This window comes from Acinonyx jubatus, chromosome B2 (assembly GCF_027475565.1).
Source record: "Acinonyx jubatus isolate Ajub_Pintada_27869175 chromosome B2, VMU_Ajub_asm_v1.0, whole genome shotgun sequence".
In the NCBI taxonomy this organism is placed as follows: Eukaryota; Metazoa; Chordata; class Mammalia; order Carnivora; family Felidae; genus Acinonyx; species Acinonyx jubatus.
This window is the reverse complement of record NC_069385.1, coordinates 98140368-98156763: the sequence shown is the minus strand read 5'-3', so window position 1 is coordinate 98156763 and position 16396 is coordinate 98140368. Positions and strand designations below refer to the sequence as shown.

At 38.3% G+C, this 16396-nt stretch overlaps 1 pseudogene; it reads right to left on the bottom strand.

Moving 5' to 3' along the window:
• Positions 1-2385: 2385 nt before the first annotated feature.
• On the bottom strand, positions 2386-2614 carry LOC106973056 (transmembrane protein 258-like; annotated as a pseudogene).
• Positions 2615-16396: the final 13782 nt, after the last annotated feature.

Sequence of the window (16396 nt, the reverse complement as noted above, 5' to 3'; positions counted from 1 at the left end):
AAGTCACTTTTGTAATTATGAACCATGGTCCTTTACCCACTCACCAAAGGCAGAACCCATAGCTAACCAAACCAAATTGACTTTAATATTACCCATTCTTTGTCTCTTAGATGGGGCAAGGGGATAATGGGCTAAGGGGATAATGGGCTAATTGTCTTTAGGCAGCTCTGAAATTGGAGGCCCTAAAATGTAGAGCAGGATAACTTTGAAGCTGAAATTACATAGACTAGTTTTAATCATGTTTAATTACAAGCAAAAGCTTGTTGCTTTTTTGTACAGCCACTGCCATCATTTCTGGAAGCATAGATAGCTTTTAAATAGTCCCTGAATCCCTCCTCTCCCTAGTGGAATTGAGAAGTGCAGGGTGCTTTATTTCACCCACCTGTAACAAGTAGCTTGGGCTTTTGCACAGATTTATATTCTTCTACCTTTTTTTCCCTTTTATTTATTTATTTTTTCCTCCAGAAGCATCTGTATTTCAGAATCTATACTTTCCAAAGTTTCTGTGGCTGAGAAATTCCTCAGGGTTAAGACTGAGTAAGCACGTAATACGATAATTTACTCAAGAGTTTAAGTTTTAAACAGACACTATCCAGCTTTATGGATATAATCATTTCGAGCAAAACACTTTTTCTCCCCATATCAATATTGGTGGAAAGATAATGGCACTTAGATGTATTTTCATATTACGGTTTGGTAAGGCAGTTTTTACTCTCTACGTCGTACATTAGTTTGTACGCAGAAACTCAAAAAGATAGGTACAATTTCAAGGTAGTTTTGGGCAGATGTCTTCAGAATAGTTGAAGTGCCTACATCCTGAACATGCTGGTATCTCTCTACTATTATGATTGGGATTAGCCACATTTCTAATGTGGTGTGTTGAGTGATGGGTATATGTTGGCAGTCTACTTTTTATGGAAGCAAATGACCTTGTTTAATCAAGACGACATCTAGTGTGATCCAGACAAGCAAGGGAGAAGTTGAACTCTGGCTACATTCAACTTTAACTTTACTCCAGATTATCCAGTTATTGAACTCTTATTCCACAGATACTTGTCTTTCGTGAATATCTGTTGACTCAATGTGACTATGGCCAACGGATGTAAAGAAGAGTCTTTGTTTCGCATTAACTACATGAGTTACTGTTTGAAAAAAAGTTTGTCTTAATAGTTTGGTTCTAGAATACTTTAAAAGGATGAAATTATAAACCAAAGAGTCAATTTTTGTATACATAAATGTTATCAAAGAAGTATTCTTCCAAATTAGCCTGGTTTTAGATCTAATAAATAAATATTAACTAATTTTGTACAAACATCAATATACTGTATGTTGTTTGTTTTTTATCTTCAGATATATATGCATTTCTCCATTTAAGCACACGTTTTCACTTAGCTTTATATCATGAATTTAAATTTGTGCACATTTTAATGTTTATGAATTTTGAAATAATATCTTAAACACTTTAGGTTTTATTTTTGATTAGCAATTATATTTCATACAATAATTTATCCATATTTGATATCCAGTGACACTCTCCCTTAAGCACAATATCATATACATTCATTCTCTATTTCTATTTCTACCGGAATATATAGTTATTTTAAATAACTTGGCACTTTGAAAAATAGAGGAAATTTTGTTAAAAAATTGATAGCTTACCTTTGTATAATGTTACAGCATTTAGCTTGTGTAAAATATTCTTAAGGTGCATTTGTACTAGATCAATTAGTGACATTAAATAATCTAGAGTCTGAAAGTTATTTAAAACTCAAAATGCATTTTTTTCTAGAAAAAAATGCCCTTTATATCACAGATTAAGATGCAGTCAAATACTGCGTATTGGGAATTAAGTAGTGTTGTTTTAAAGGCAAATGTAAGTAAGTATAATTTAAGTAGGTAAGTATAATTTTAAGGAAAAATCTTGAATTTTTCTCCATTTACCATAAATATAGATGTTTAACAAAAACCTAGTTCAATGGAATGATAAGGAAAATAGATAAGGTTTTACTTTTGTGACCATACTAAGACCGACCTGAGGTAATTGGACTAAAGTTGAAAGGGGACTGAAAGGAGTAAGCGTGTGCCCTGCCTGTGGGAAAGAATTACACGAGGTGAAATTACCTGAGCTGAAAGCAGTGAGAGACTGAAGCAAGAGATATAGAGATGAAACTCCTCTGAGTTAACAAAATGCAACATGCCAAATGGGACATTTCTCCCATAATAATCTATTTCAACAATCTGCCTTTTTTGTTTGTTTTTTGATGGTCACACATATGCCTTTATTCTGAACAGCAAATAGGACACTTCCAGCAGTAGTAAAAAAAATAATAATAATTTACAAAAGTGAGAATTTGGTGAAGTCTTCTGGTTGGAACTCTTGGGAGCTCATATGTAGATGACAACCCAGAGCAGCAAGAAGCAGGACTCCAAAGCCCATGAAGAGCGAGGCAACCTAGGAGATGAGATCTTTGCTGATACCCCGACTGTACTTGGTACCTCATAAACAAAGAACTAAGCACGAAGAAATGCAAATGGCCAACAGCACCACAGTCAGATGGGGGAAGACAGCCAGCTTCACTGGGCTGGTTTATCTACTCACAGCCTCAAGATCCATTTTGCTAGGCACAGAGTAATCCACTCCTCTGCCACTGGAATCCAATCAGGCTCATTTTAACATGCATACTGGGAACCTACTTTGTTCCAAGTATGCAGGTTGTAGTAGAACATTGATATAAGGGAAAAAAAGAGAATGTCTGGATAATCAGATGTTGCTGCAAATTTTCATGAGTGTTTTAAGAATAGCCCAAACTAACAGCAAAAATGTGTATCTTACCCGAAGTCTGTCCTAATTTGTGCCTTGATGTACTCCTAGTGTCTAGCAAAGTGCACAGAAGAGTTGCCTGATAAATAGTCTGTGTATGCATTCTATCATTTCCTTAACTGTAGTTAGATAAATCCATACATTAAAATGTACATATTATAGGTATCTAAATAGCCATTTGTACTAAAAAATATGGATGGATAAATGCAGCAGGAGTCCTAGCTTAAATTTCAGCCACGTTTACCCTACAATCTGGACATCTTTACAGGTCCAACAGATCCGTTTTCTGAGGATACATATATTGGAAGAAAGGAAACCCCTGATGAAGAATTCATTCTGAAGGCAAATGGAGTAGAGCTGCTCAAATTCAGCTCAGAGAAACTTGGCGCACAAGGGAAGGAAGTGGTGACCATGTGTAAAGTCATTCAGATTGTCCAGCAATGTCAGTCATCTATGTGGAACTGCAACAGAAGAGTGACTTCCCTAAAATCTCCACGGATGGTACATGGAGAGTCCAGTGTCAGGGTCGCCGCCATGGGTGCCTTCACCATGACCCTCAGCACACAGCCTCCCATTTTCAACAGCAGCGTCTCTGCTAACGTTAAGTTATAGCTACAACTGCAGACTACGCTGAACAACAATGAGGTACATCTACCAATTTTGGTGTGAGCAGCGATTGGCCACATTACCACAGGGGGCCAGAGCAGGAAAGAATAGGTACCATGAGGAAGCCAAGATAGTAAAACCTTCTAGGGAGTCCTAGAACATATACAGTGAGGAATTAGGAGGGGTGGAAATTCCACCAGAACAGATTTAGATGGGAACTTACCATTCCCTTATTACTGAACTAGAATGGCTTGGCCAATACAAGTCATGTCTGTCACATATCCACAACAAACAAAGTGTTTATGACAAAATTCACAAAATGAATTTGATAGAATGGTCTCCACTGTTTTAATCAGAAAGAGGTAAATGGGAGGGGGGGAAGCCAATCCCACCCCCCAAACAAAATAAAAAGAACCTTTTATCAGGGACTTAATTTAGAGAACAACTTTCAGGGTACATCCTGATATCAACACATTTTACCTTTACACTTTTTTTCTAGCTGTAGGAATAAAAATTTTTAACAATCTTTATGTGTCTCGATTACCAGGGACACTCAACTAGATTTAATAGACCTTTTTTTTTTTTTTTTTAATTTTTACTTTTATTTATTTATTTTTTGAGAGAGAGCATGAGCATGTACTCCAACTAGGGAGAGAGGCAGAGAGAGAGAGGGAGAACGATAATCCTAAGCAGGCTGCACACCCAACATGGAGCCCAGTGCAGGGCTTGACCTCATGAAGTGTGAGATCATGACCTGAGCCCAAATCAAGAGTCTGTCACTTAAGTGACTGAATCAGCCAGGCTCCCCTAGTAGACCACATTTTTTAAAGAAAGTTCTTTTGGTGTGTGTGTGTGTGTGTGTGTGTGTGTAGCTTTACAAACTACCAAAATTTAATTTTGGCTCACTACTAAGACTAAATAAGATACTCATTGCATTAAAATAAGTATTCTAGTTAATAAGGGTCTACGATAAAGCTCAGAACCGGATGTGTTTTTATAAATGGGCTGTCAACTGAAAGAAAGCCAATCTCAAAATAGGTTAGTAAATGCTTTATTTGTTGTCTTACTGAGAACCAAAGCCCAGCAGTTTTTTCAAATTGCTTTGAGGAACTTCTCCCAAGCTTGTTAGCTTCAGGGGATGATATTTACAAAAAGGGGAAAGGGGTGTACATGCTTGTAAGTAGTTCTCCAAGTATGTGTGTGTCACAAGGTATAACTGGTTACATTTACAAAAATTAGGGTTTTCTGATTTCCACATAGACAGGAAAGCAAGACCCTTAGGTCTTCTTAATACATTGGCTTTTGTTTTTGTTTTTGTTTTTGTTTTTTTAATCGTATCTGACTGTCCAAAAGTACTGCCTGTTTACCTCTACTTAACTAGTTTTCTGGTTCTTCCCGTTTGTGATATCTCATTGAGGTCACTTGACACATTCACAGAAGTGGACATCAGTTACCTACAGCAGTTTTCGTGCACATTTCCCCTCTTAGTCAAATTGCAGCTTATGGCAGACAATGGTGACTAAGTATCTCTTTGTCCCAGGGCGCTAGGAAGGTTCATGCCTAGTCGGATAAATGGGGCAAACATGTCTTAAAAAGGATAACCATCTGCAAACTTCTAAATTTGCTAAAGTTTAGGAATTTTATAGCCTGAGGTATTTCATTGTGTCTTGGTATAAACTGCCAAACCTTATACAGAACGGTATATATTATTTATATTATCCAGACGTTTGACCATCATTAGCTCAGTGCAAGTCTGAGTAGAGCCGTGCACACAACAAGAAGTTAATTTGTATAGTAAATATGTTAACAGTAAAAAGGCTAATGTCTTAGCTAGAAACATTAAAATAAGTTTAAGTCAAGAATATCAGAACTAAACCAGTTAGCTAACATTTCCCCAAGACTGGGTGTTGGGTCACTTAAACCTGATATTTGGTATGATTAGCTTACTCTGGCATGGCGGAGCCCCCTGACTTAATCTACCCTCATGGGGAGTCAGCCACACAAATATGTCCCATATCTGGAATCAGTTTTCACCAAAAGTCCTTGTGGTGTGGTTACAAATTAACATTCTCCCCCCTTTTGATGATTTTTTTTTTTTCCTTAGAATAACATCACAGATCAACACTGTTCCCTCTTAGCTGGAGTTTAACTGTACTGTTCTGGACCTGGTAAGAAGTCTGTTTCATAGCTCCTGAACCAGTCTTAGTCTTGGGAACAGGTCAGTTCAAACAGTTGTCTCATTTCAAGAGGTGGTCCTACAGATGGGTTCTCAAAGTTAGCCCACTGTGCAAGCAGTTAGATTTACTAAGAACAGAAAAGAAAGAAAAGAAAAGCACAGGTTAATGGAGCAAATTATAAATCCAGTGTCTGAGTCCTGAGTGCTATCAGTGAGATGATTTCTATGTTGGCTCCAAGCATCTTCAGATGGAGTGAGGGCGGGCAGTGCAGTCTGATAGATTTTCCTGATTCAGTTTGAATGTCTCTGGTGATCTTTCTGTGTGGCCCATACAGCAACAGGCATGAAGATTATCTAAAAATGGCCATTGTGAAAACTAAAGTACTAAGCAATTGTGAACTGTTTGTTATACCAGTATTTCTTAGATGAACGAATTTATGAATACATTTAATACGTTTTAGAAAGATGCCTTCTTGTAGCAAATTTATCAGGATGGTACAAAATATGTTTCTTTTTTTAATTTGTTTTTCAACGTTTATTTATTTTTGGGCCAGAGAGAGACAGAGCATGAACGGGGGAGGGGCAGAGAGAGAGGGAGACACAGAATCGGAAACAGGCTCCAGGCTCTGAGCCATCACCCCAGAGCCCGACGCGGGGCTCGAACCCACGGACCACGAGATCGTGACCTGGCTGAAGTCAGACGCTTAACCGACTGCACCACCCAGGCGCCCCCAAAATATGTTTCCTAATAGACCCAAGTATCTTTAGTTTCTCTATATTAGGAAGTCAAAGGTAGATAACTAACCTATGTTAGTAATTAATGTTTTAGTATCTTATCTTATTTGAAAATGATGTAGGTATTTAGTGGCTATCCTTCATATAATTTAACTTAGCAAACTCGAAAGTTTTAAATTACCAAAACAAACAAACAAAGAAACAAAATCAGGGGACATACTTTAAGCAGACACAAATATTGCTGAAAAATTTATAAACTTTTCTATCTACTTATTATTAATAAAAAAAATTGAGATGTTTATCAGGTTTATCAGCTATCATTTTTTAAATTATCTTTCTTGCTGGTAAATTCTGTAACAGAGGTAAGATGAGCTTATTTGAGTTTTAGTAAACCTAGGTAGAATACAAGTATTGTATTCAATGTTGACAACTAAAAAAAATCCTATTTTAATTCAACCAACAAACCTCAATTAGCGTTTTTTTAAGTTTTTTTATTTATTAATTTTTTTTCTAATGTTTATTTTTGAGAGAGAGAGAGACAGCACAAAGCAGGGAAGGGGCAGAGAGAGAGGGAGACACAGAATCCAAGCAGGCTCCAGAAAGCTTGCAGGGGTGGGGGTGGGGCGGAGGTTGGGATCAAACTCACAAAACCTGGAAATCATGACCTGAGCTGAATCAGCTACTTAACCAACCAAGCGACCCAGGCGCCCGTTTTGTTTTGTTTTGTTTTTTTAAGAGAGAGAACCCGCCCACCCCTGTGAGAACAGGAGAGGGACAGAGAGAGAAAGGGAGAGAGAGAATCTCAAGCAGAGATGGTATTTGTGTCCCAGTTTTCTCTCCAGTTAGCCTGGTGAAATCTGAAGTGCTCCGAATGCTGAGCAAGCAACTCTCTCGTGCATCCCTCGGCAGAGCAGCTAAATTATCTGTGTTGTGAGCGGGAATCCCCACCAGACCACTGCAGGGCATACGCTTAATGTCTGCACTCTCCAATGAGACGAGCTCCTGGCCCTTGAGTCTGGATTTCAGAATCTCATGTATGTCATTGTAGCATCGAGTATTCAAATTGCCAAGATTATGAAGAATCTTTGATTTCTGGGATGAAGATTTGTCTCTCCCCCAGAACTGCAACCTGTGCTCCACACACAACAGCGCCCCCTTCTGAATGATGCAGGAGAAAGGAGACAATGTGTGGGTCCAGGAACCTGTGTTAGGAACAAAATGGCACTCTTTCCTGACTGTAGGAGAAAAAAAGAACCGTTAAGACCCGAAACCCGTGTCACACACGGAATGGCATCTTTTCTTGACGTTGCAGAAGAAAGAAAAGAAACAACAGTGAATAAGCTCTGGACCATCTACCAAGTTGGGAGGTCCAGATCCCAGGAAGAACTTAGTCTATTTATTATACTCCATCTAAGGAGACTGTTGGGCACAGGAGGCCATGCCAGTACCAAGGCTCCATTTCCTGGTGGAGTGCAGCTGAGAAAGTGGTTGTCTCTTCTGGGGTCTTTGTGGTTGCCAAATTGTCAACGGAAAGCAAGCCAAGCTCGAAATAGGTTAGTAAATGCTTTATTTAATTGTCTTACTGAGGACCATAGCCCAGGAAACAGTCTTTGAGATTGCTTTGAGGAACTCTTCCAAAGCTTGTTAGCTACAGGAGGTTATATATACAAATCCCTAGAGAGAGGATTCATGCTTGCAAGCAATTCTCCAAATACTTGTGTCACAGGTAAAACAGGTTACAGTTGTAAAACTTAACGTTTTCTGATTTCCACATAGACAGGAGAAAGACCTTTAGGTCCTCTTCATACATTATGTTTTTGTCATATCTGGTTATTCAAAAATATTGCCTGCATGCCTCCACTTAACTGGTTTTCTGGTTCTTCCTGTTTTTGATATCTTGTTGAGATCACTTGCGACATTCACAGAAGGCTGACATCAGTCACCTACCGCAGTTTTAGTCCATGGGGAGTCCACACTTGGCTCGAGTTTTGTGTTCTCCCCCAAGCAGAATATAATACTGCTTTTTTAAAGACAAAAGAAAATTCCGTTGTTTGTTTTGCTAATTTAAGTATAACATAATGTGCATTGAGCTTTGCAAAGCATTTCTTAAAATGTGTTTTATGTGAATCAGAGTTAAACAACCTTTGTTCTATCAAGTGTTTTCACAGTGCTTGGCACAGGGAAGGGACTGACTGTAAGTGCTAATCTCATTTGATTTCCAGAGGAAAAACTAGAGAATATCTTGCATTCTAATCATGAAAAGATGAAAGGCCTTGCTTTAAAATAAAATTAGATAAACATAAAAGGAAGAGCAGAGGGAAGGTGAAAACCTGAATGTACTTCTATCTTCTGGCAAAACACTTTTTGACACTGAACTTCTTTGTACTTGATTTCCTTTATAATACATGTAAATAATTATTTGATACTTTGTAGAAGTATTTGAATATTAAAGATGTTTACTTTGTAATTTGGGTTCCCTCGAAAAAAGGGCATAAGATAAATATTAACATAGCAGGACCAGCATTTTTTAAGTGAGGTTATGTAGTTTTCTCCAGTAAACTCAAAGTTTGAGAAAGAGGTTGATTTCCAGATGTTGCAAATTAAAACTTGAAACATGTGAAGGTAAAATATATGTTTAAATATCATCTAGCTTAAAATGTTTTTGAGTGGGTTCCAAAAAATCAAAAACCAGAGGTTTGGGGCACCTGGGTGGCTCAGCCAGTTAAGTGTCCAACTTCAGCTCAGGTCATGATCTCATGGTTCCTGAGTTCAAGCCTCACATTGGGCTCTGTGCTGACAGCTCAGAGCCTGGAGCCTGCATCAGATTCTGTGTCTCCCTCTCTGTCTGCCCCTCCTCCACTGATGCTCTGTCTCTCTCTTTCTCAAAATAATAAACATTCAGAAAAAGAAAAGAAAAAAGAAAACCAGAGATTACCAGTTGGCTAGAATGGAATGATGGCGCGGGGTGGGGGGGTGTGCGGGGCAGGCCCATGGGCAGCAGGTGCTGCTCTAGCTCCTCTCGCTGCCCAGGTTCTCCTCGGGCTTTCTGTCACTTGCAGGGAGTTATAGCTCTTCCATTTGTAAAAAGGACAGCATCCCATTTCCTCTTATTGGACTCCTAAATGCAATGGTTTTAGCAACTGTGAGATTTCTCAATGTATAATGAACATGAGAGGCCAGTTTTAAGTTACCTTTATCTCAGATCATGGAATCCTAAAAACTTTTGGGATTCTGACTGACTACTACCATAGCAATACACCTCAGTTTGGCTAGTGGCAAAACATGTGTTTAAAGTGTGGCAACCAGGAGTGATCCTTATCCACACTAAATTGTGGATTTTAGACTAGTTGCATACTTTTCTACATCTGGCTCCATATTGACTTCTCCAAATTCAAGTCAGTCTCTCTTTCTTTCTTCTTTCTTTCTTTCTTTCTTTCTCCCTTTCTTTCTTTCTTTCTTTCTTTCTTTCTTTCTCCCTTTCTCCTTTCTTTCTTTTTCTTTCTTCTTTATTCTTTCTGTCTCTCTCTCCTTTTCTTTCTCTCTCCCTTTCTTTCTTCTTTCTTTCTTTCTTTTTCAAATCATTTTAGTAACCTGGCAGTGGTTCAAAATGTGGAAAGAAGATTCAAACTGGTTCCCTTAAAGGGGATGCTACCATGATTGCCTGATACAAACATGACCAAAGGCAACAATGAAACTGGATTCCAAAGAACATAGGTGGTAAGAAGGCTTGGTTGCTGGGTCAAGAGCATCTTGAAATGTTTCTTGATGGTGATTTGGTGTTGAGAGTATTAGTCATTTGAAGATAACCAAGCAGGATGAGCCGAACAGCTTTGTTGTCCCAAAGGGTCAAGCTTCTTCAGTGTTGAGGTAATCCTGGAGAAAAATGATCACACTGAAGCCAGAGTTGTAATTTCATCTTCTCATGAAAAGTAACTTTTTTAAATTAATTTTTTATTTTTTATATTTTATTTATTTATTTGTTTATTTATTTATTTATTTATTTTTGAGAGAGAGAGAGAGAGAGAGCAGAGGAGGGGCAGAGAAAGAGGGAGAAAGAGAATCCCAAGTAGGCTCCACACTGTCAGCATAGAGCCCAGTGTGGGGCTCAAACTCACAAAATGTGAGATCATGACTTGAGCTGAAATCAAGAGTTGGATGCTTAAACAAGTGGGTCACTGGGCACACCTTGTCTGCAGCAACTTCTAACTCAAGTTTTCTTACTTTTTTCAGGTTTTTTTTTCTAAATATTAGTCAATATATAATCACCAAAAACCATTTGAAGGTGCATTTTTTAAAGTACTTAACAAATTATTTTTTCTGTGCCTGGAAGTTATTTGTCTTTATATCTTCCTATGTCAGAATACTAAAGAAATAAGATGAGTTGGATTTTAATTCATTATGCATAGTATTAAATTACATCATCATACATCAAATACCATCTTTCACATTAGGGATAACAGGCCTCAAGGATTATAACATCTATTTGTGGAAATTATGTGAACACATAAGAACAATTATAGAAGGTGAGATGATAACATAATGTGTAAGCTTATTTATTAATTTTTACCAAGGCTTATGGTTCTTAAATATGGTACTGTAGATGAATGCCTATTAAATCTTCCCCAAACTGTTACATTTGTCACTTTTTAGATAATCTATATGGTTTACTCTCAAGAACTTAGTTGTACTCAGCTGTTCATTATTTATTACATTTATTTGATCAGTTGAAATAGGTTTGAGGCTTGAAATAAAGTGTCACTATGTTGAGGAGACAGTAAAAAAGGTGGTTCAGTGGGACCACATAGTATTCAACTTTATCATCCTGTGGAATTCTGCCATGTAAAAAGTATGTATATTTTTGTAGATGGCACCATCCCAGGAGGCCTAGCTTGTGCCGTAGAAAATAAGATTGAAAGTGACCTTGGTAAATGGAAAAGTATTTAAAACTACAGAATGACATTCAGTTTTTAAAAATCTGAAACACAGGCCATCTAAACATAAGTCAGGAAACAACTTGGATGCCTGGAGAGTCTATGAATCTGGACATTTATTTATGGTTGTAGAGCTAAGGAATAATCAGAACATAAGGCTGGAAAAACCAAGAAAACAAGGAGAGTGCAGATGCTGGCACACAGGGTGGAATGTAGGGAAGGGTGGGTGTTCAGGACTCTCCTTTTACACCAGGGTCAAGTCTGAATAAAGGACAGAGTTTCTTCGCCTGGAACAACACTGTTTTGGCCCAAGTAATGTTTCTGTTCAAAGATATAGTCAGGGACATAATTTTAAGATGTCACATTTTTTTTTAAGATGCCATATTTTGCCATGTGACAAAATTAGAGTGACATCAGGGAGATGAGGTACTTCAAAGTCTGGAGCCTTAGCAGAAGGTTGATATTTAATAAGAGAAAACTAAAGTGAGCACTGGAGGGGGGGAGATGAACACATGAAGAACTATTCCACTATACAAAACAGTGTTTTCCATTACCCATTAGCAAAAACAAATAAATTTAGTGGGTCAGTATTAGTATTTTTTTAATTTTTCATGTTTATTTATTTTTGAGAGAGAGAGAGAGAGAGAGATGCAAGCAGGGGAAGAGCAGAGAGAGGGAGACACAGAATCTGAATCTTTGTATCAGTACAGAACCCGACACAGGGCTTGAACCCACGAACTGCGAGATCACGACCTGAGCCAAAGTCGGATATTTCACCAACTGAGCCACCTAGACTCCCCACATTATGTTTTTTTTTTAAGTCATTATTATTTTTTTAATAGAATAAGGGAGAATAAAAATAGAAAGTTCCAGAGTGCATCACAAGTAGCAATAACAAGTATTTAATGTCACTTTAATCGTTCACAATTGGGTAGGCATTGATCATGATGGAAAATCATTTTTAAATACATTGAGAGAATTTCAAACACATACAAAAGTGGACAGATATTTTAATAAATGCTCATTATCCATCATCTGTCCTAAACATGCATCCACACCAGCTAAAGCTACCATAAGCACACTCTTAACTACCTCACCATTTCATATTATTTGGGAAGCAGTCTTTGTTGTCACACCTGTGTTTTCATTCTGTATCACTAAAATTTAAGGATTCTTTTCTATGTAAATACAATACCGTTATCAGTTGTTCCTTAATATCATCAAAGACCTAAACATGTGTTTCTGTGTGGTATTCATGGTCACCATCTATCTCTCACTTAGGAGAAGTATGGGGCGCTTGGGTGGCTCCATCAGTTGAGCGTCCAACTTCAGCTCAAGTTATGATCTCGCGATCTGTGTGTTCGAGCCCCACATCGGGCTCTGTGCTGACAGCTCAGAGCCTGAAGCCTGCTTCAGATTCTGTGTCTCCCTCTCTCTCTGCCCCTCATTCACTCATGCTCTGTCTCTCTCTTTGTCAAAAATAAATAAACATTAAAAAAAATTAAAAAAAAAAAAAAAGAAGTGTGCCTGACATTACTCATGGGAGATTGAGTAGGTGTGAAGTAGCATTCTCTGGGCTGCTTTCCATGTGGAATCAAGATTGTCCTCATTCTGCAAGGAAAAGAGTAAAAATGGTATCTTTCCAGATTTTCATCCTTTCTTAAATGTATGCATCTCTTGAACAATTTACTACTCACTGATTTATCAACTTTATTCTAAAATCACAAAAATCCTTATTTATAGATGTAATTACTATGCATTTGCCTTGGATTCATTTATGTAGTCAGTGAAATTAAATGTCTATTGTTTGCTGGATGCCCATAGTTTACTTATATTCCCTTCCCTCCGGGAACACATTTTAGTGAGCAAAGAGTCATAAAAAAACAGAATTGCATGTGAGAAGCCATTCTCACATTTAGAAAATACTGAATGTCAGTAAAATGAAGTAGAGGATATACTCTAGACACAAGAGAAAGCATATACCAAGAAATGTATAAAAGGCATGCCATTTTTCTAAAACAATGAAGAGGTTTGTGTAGTTTGATCTGAGTGTTTATGGGGGTGCAAGGAAGGAAGAGTAAATGTCAGAAAAGAAAGTTTAGAGCCAAATTATATATCCTGTGTGTCAAACTAAAGCTTAGACTTCATCTTGGAAGCAGTGAGCAATCTTTGAAGTCTCCGAAGTATGGGGGACCTGCCTTTACTATGGTTGTGACTGACTGGTGATGATGATGATTTTGCAAAAAAGAAGTCCAGGAAGTGATGTTGAGAATTGGTTGGGAGCAAGAGTGGAGACATGGGGTTCAACGAGGTGGCTATTGCAGTAAATCCAAGGAACTGTTAGTGGGGGAAGAATTAATGGAGAGGCACTCAAGGATGAATAAGAGGGAACCAAATGGCTAAATAATTTGGAAGCAGAAAAAAAACATGGTAACCAAATATATGATTCGTATTGAAAGAAAGGGGTGAGTGTTGGATATGTCTGAGGTTTTAGCTTGGAAGACCTCATGGTCTTCTTATCTGAGATAAGGCATAAAGGAGTAGCGGGCTTGGTGTATGTTGCACTTGGGGTGACAAGGATGAGTCATGTGCAGTTGTTTTATGTTTCAGATGCCCATGAGATGCTCACCTGTATGTAGCCATTAATGGTGTGTATGTGGAGGTCAGGAGGGGACAATGAGACAGATATGAAAGTAATCCCCATTGTGGGTGCCTGGGTGGTTCAGTCGGTTGTGCATCCGACTTCGGCTCAGGTCGTGATCTCACAGTTTGTGAGTTTGAGCTGACAGCTCAGAGCCTGGAGCTTGCTTGGGGTTCTGCATCTCCCTCTCTCTCTGCCCCTCCCCCACTCATGCTCGCTCGCTCTCTCTCTCTCTCTCTCTCTCTGTCTCAGAGATAAATAAACATTAAAAAAAATTAAAAGAAAAAAAGAAAGTAATCTCCATTGAACTGGATAATTACACTGGGTACGATTGCCCAGGGAGAGAGGGAAAAGAAATAGAAAGAGAGAAGAGAAAATGCAGTTTTTATCCTTATTTTTTTTGCACTAGTGACCACAAAATAAATGAGTCTCCCCTGCTGAAAATATATTTATTTTTCTATTTGCTGTATATTTTATTTTTTAAATTAATTTTTTAATTATTTATTTTTTGAAAGAGATAGAGGGACAGAGCATGAGTGGGGAGAGGCAGAGAGAGAGGGAGACACAGAATCCAAAGCCGGCTCCAGGCTCTGAGCTGTCAGCACAGAGCCCGACACCAGGCTCAAACTCATGGACCATGAGATCATGACCTGAGCTGAAGTTGGACGCTTAAATGACTGAGCTGGACAGGCACCCCTTTATTGTATATTTTAAATAGCCAATGAGACTTTTCCCGAGATCTTTCCTTGAATACCTCTGATTCAAATCCAAGATGCTGGCTATCTTTTCTTTTCTTTTCTTTCTTTTCTTTTCTTTTCTTTTCTTTTCTTTTCTTTTCTTTTCTTTTCTCTTTTCTTCTTTTCTTCTCTTTCTTTCTTCTTTCTTTCTTTCTTTCTTTCTTTCTTTCTTTCTTTCTTTCTTTTTTTAATATTTTATTTTTGGGGGCACCTGGGTGGCTCATTCAGTTAAGTGTTCCACTGGCTTGGGTCATGATCTCAGTTTATGAGTTCAAGCCCTGTGTTGGGCTCTGAGCTGACAGCTCAGACCCTGGAGCCTGCTTTGGATTCTGTATCTCCCTCTCTCTGCCCCTTCCCCACTCACACTCTGTCTCCCTCTCTCAAAAATAAATAAACATTAAACACTTTTTTTAAAAATTAAAAATAAAGATTTTATTTTTTAAGTTATGTCCACATCCAACATGGGGCTCAAACTCACAACCCTGAGATCAAGACTTGTGTGCTCCATTGACTGAGCCAATCAGGCGCCCCACTGAGGGATGCTGGCTGTGTTTCTTAAATACTTCTTCACATTCATGATGTGGATAAAAATGTGTATAATACCTACCAAAATTTCTCAAGATGGTAGCAACTGCAAAACTGCATTAGGCTAAATGCAACAACCAAAGACACTTTTGATAAAGTCTTTAAGTGTTTTATCTGTTGAGCTCTTCTTATCCAGATGGCCTTTCATGATAGAAACACAAACTCAAAGATGAGGCATTCTCACAAAGTCATTTGCCAAGTAAAGTTACCGTATTTCAAAATAAGATCGGACATGGACCGAATAACTACGGCACAATTGTAAAGAGAGATCTAAGGCCTAGAGCTAGAACTATAATCACTTCTAATGACACATGGGGAGAGTTTGACTACTCTAGTTGGAAAGATGAGAGGTGTGAAAAACTTAGAACATTGGAATTATAACAAGAGACCACAGTAGATAGTCTAAAACATAATCCAACATTTGGAAGTACTAACAAGGAGTAAGATGTCCCAAAGGCAGGTAAGTAGAGCTTTTATACTGCTAATTTATCTGAGAGTGGTTGGCGTAGAAGGTTATGGTTGGCCACAGGGACCTGCTCATGACAGGGTTTCTAGTACATATTCTAGTTAATCTGGGTGTTTATCAGAGCAGAAGCAGTCCTTCAAGACTGGACATATTTGGTTATCCAGGATGAAATCTGGATTCAGAGAACAAAACAGGGACTAGATCTGCAAATTAGGGTTTCAGGGAGTGCAATTTAGTGTTTGAATTCTGTACTTTATTCCTCTGCCTTCTCTGATAAGGAAGCACCTGATACCATGGCAGCCATTCCCTCACCACATTCAGGGTTTGGCTGAAAAGTAGTGCTAAAGCTTAGATGTAGGTATCTATTGGGTGCTTCCTGCAGTACCTCTGTTCCTCTCCACCCACCTTTCCTGCCCACCCCCATTATTCATCCTCTTACCAATACACACAGTATTTTTGCATGGTAGTGAAAAGTGGCCATTCAATGACTTCCTTTCTGATTAATCTTACTAATCAATCCATTCTCTCAGAGTAGCTAATAAGTTGAGTGGTCAGAGGCACATGCTTGGCTCTGAGGACATTCTATCCTCAGTGGGAAGGGGTGGGAATATGAAAAGAGGGGCATTTATGTTTTACTCTTTTCTAGAAATAGGAACTCAATTTGCTAACTACACAAAGTAGAACTAGCCCGTTTGGCG